The following is a 3008-nucleotide window of genomic DNA, read 5'->3' as shown; positions in this document are numbered from 1 at the left end:
AAATTCAACCAGGTTCCACCTCTGTTGAGAATGACTCCCTTTCTCATTCTAGGCTCGGGTAAGGGTTGCTCAAAAGGTGATGGGGATCCTAATGGGTCCCGGAGTAATGGTGAAGGGGGAGGTACAGTGCCAATAATGTCTCAACTACCTAATTGTCAACTCACGAGAAATGGTGATGATAATTCCTCTCTAATCCTTTATACTCTATGCTTCCCTTCCCTACCGCCCTATCTCTCTCTCTCTCTCTCTCTCTCTCTCTCTCTCTCTCTCTCTCTCTCTCTCTCTCTCTGTGTCTCTCTGTGTGTCTGTCTTTCGACAGTGAGACAGAGAGAGACAGAGAGAGAGAGAGACAGAGAGAGAGAGACAGAGAGAGAGACAGAGAGAGAGAGAGACAGAGAGAGAGACAGAGAGAGAGAGAGAGAGAGAGAGAGAGAGAGAGAGAGAGAGAGAGAGAGAGAGAGAGAGAGAGAGAGAGAGACAGAGAGAGAGAGACAGAGAGAGAGAGAGAGAGAGAGAGAGACAGAGAGAGAGACAGAGAGAGAGAGAGAGAGAGAGAGAGAGAGAGAGAGAGAGAGAGAGAGAGAGAGAGAGAGAGAGAGACAGAGAGACAGAGAGACAGAGAGAGAGACAGAGAGAGACAGAGAGAGACAGAGAGAGACAGAGAGAGACAGAGAGAGACAGAGAGAGACAGAGAGAGACAGAGACAGAGAGAGAGACAGAGAGAGACAGAGAGAGACAGAGAGAGACAGAGAGAGACAGAGAGAGACAGAGAGAGACAGAGACAGAGAGAGAGACAGAGAGAGACAGAGAGAGACAGAGAGAGACAGAGAGAGACAGAGAGAGACAGAGAGAGACAGAGACAGAGAGAGAGACAGAGAGAGACAGAGAGAGACAGAGAGAGAGACAGAAAGAGAGAGAGAGAGAGACAGAGAGAGAGACAGAAAGAGAGAGAGAGAGAGACAGAGAGAGAGACAGAGAGAGAGAGAGAGACAGAGAGAGAGAGAGAGAGAGAGAGAGACAGAGAGAGACAGAGAGAGAGACAGAGAGAGACAGAGAGAGACAGAGAGAGACAGAGAGAGACAGAGACAGAGAGAGAGACAGAGAGAGACAGAGAGAGACAGAGAGAGACAGAGAGAGACAGAGAGAGACAGAGAGAGACAGAGAGAGACAGAGAGAGACAGAGAGAGACAGAGACAGAGAGAGAGACAGAGAGAGACAGAGAGAGACAGAGAGAGAGACAGAAAGAGAGAGAGAGAGAGACAGAGAGAGAGACAGAGAGAGAGAGAGAGACAGAGAGAGAGACAGAGAGAGAGACAGAGAGAGACAGAGAGAGACAGAGAGAGAGACAGAAAGAGAGAGAGAGAGAGACAGAGAGAGAGAGAGAGACAGAGAGAGAGACAGAGAGAGAGACAGAGAGAGAGACAGAGAGAGACAGAGAGAGACAGAAAGAATATATTAGAGGCACATCGATATTAGGAGAAATAAGAAATACTTCCATATTTCTCTATACCTCCCTCTCCCCCCGCCTCCCCCCTAAACCTTCCCTATCTCCCTATTTCCACAGCCCCTCACCCAATCCCCCCCTCACTATCCCCCAATCTCCCCTCCCTCCGTCCCCTTGTCTCCTATGCATCTGGAGACCAAAGTAATTATGAACCTATTTTGCTGGCTGCGTCAATAACGGATAGGGACAAGATTACCATTCGTGTGAGTTCCCTATTGCATCTTCCTACCGGGATGACAGCCTCGGAGAGCAGCCCACTCCGCTAGTAGGTACAGCCTTACGTATACCCACGAACGAGGGTAGAATTAGTGGGTTTCGTAAGTTATAAACGATATGGGAACCCAGCTCTCAGAGAGGTTAATAAATGAGAAATTTGTCGAAACTCTCTGAGGAGAGAGTGGCGGCTTGCCGTATGCATCTAAAATGTGCAATTTGCAAGGCCCGCCGCCCTATGGTTGCAATCAAGGGTGTCCCTCCCCCCCCTCACCCCTTAATGGCACCCCCCTTTGCCCCCCCCCCTTAATGGCACCTCCTTTGCCACCACCCTTACCCCTTCTGCCACCACCAATCGTAAAAAATTCAACTGTTTTGCCTAACCTGAAACATACGAACCCAACCAACCCACCAAGCCCCATCAAGGCCGATGAACAGGAACGTCGATATTACGGTGTTCTAATTTGCAAAAAAAATATGATGATTTTTTTACGGATTCTTCGATATTTAATGTGTCGTTTTAGGTAGGAATAAGTTGATTGCAAAGGCAAGAAAGGCACAAGTTTGTGGTATACAGTTTGTGGTATACAGCTTGTGGTATACAGCTTGCGGTATACAGCTTGCGGTATACAGCTTGTGGTATACAACTTGCGGTATACAGCTTGCGGTATACAGCTTGTGGTATACAGCTTGTGGTATACAGCTTGTGGTATACAGCTTGCAGTATACAGCTTGCGGTATACAGCTTGTGGTATACAGCTTGTGGTATACAGCTTGTGGTATACAGCTTGCGGTATACAGCTTGCGGTATACAGCTTGTGGTATACAGCTTGTGGTATACAGCTTGTGGTATACAGCTTGTGGTATACAGCTTGTGGTATACAGCTTGTGGTATACAGCTTGCGGTATACAGCTTGTGGTATACAGCTTGTGGTATACAGCTTGCGGTATACAGCTTGTGGTATACAGCTTGTGGTATACAGCTTGTGGTATACAGCTTGCGGTATACAGCTTGCGGTATACAGCTTGTGGTATACAGCTTGCGGTATACAGCTTGCGGTATACAGCTTGCGGTATACAGCTTGCGGTATACAGCTTGCGGTATACAGCTTGTGGTATACAGCTTGTGGTATACAGCTTGTGGTATACAGCTTGCGGTATACAGCTTGTGGTATACAGCTTGTGGTATACAGCTTGTGGTATACAGCTTGCGGTATACAGCTTGCGGTATACAGCTTGTGGTATACAGCTTGTGGTATACAGCTTGTGGTATACAGCTTGCAGTATACAG

The sequence above is a fragment of the Procambarus clarkii genome, chromosome 73 (assembly GCF_040958095.1).
Source record: "Procambarus clarkii isolate CNS0578487 chromosome 73, FALCON_Pclarkii_2.0, whole genome shotgun sequence".
NCBI classification, from domain to species: domain Eukaryota; kingdom Metazoa; phylum Arthropoda; class Malacostraca; order Decapoda; family Cambaridae; genus Procambarus; species Procambarus clarkii.
The sequence above is the reverse complement of the archived record's forward strand: the minus strand, read 5'-3'. Positions refer to the sequence as shown.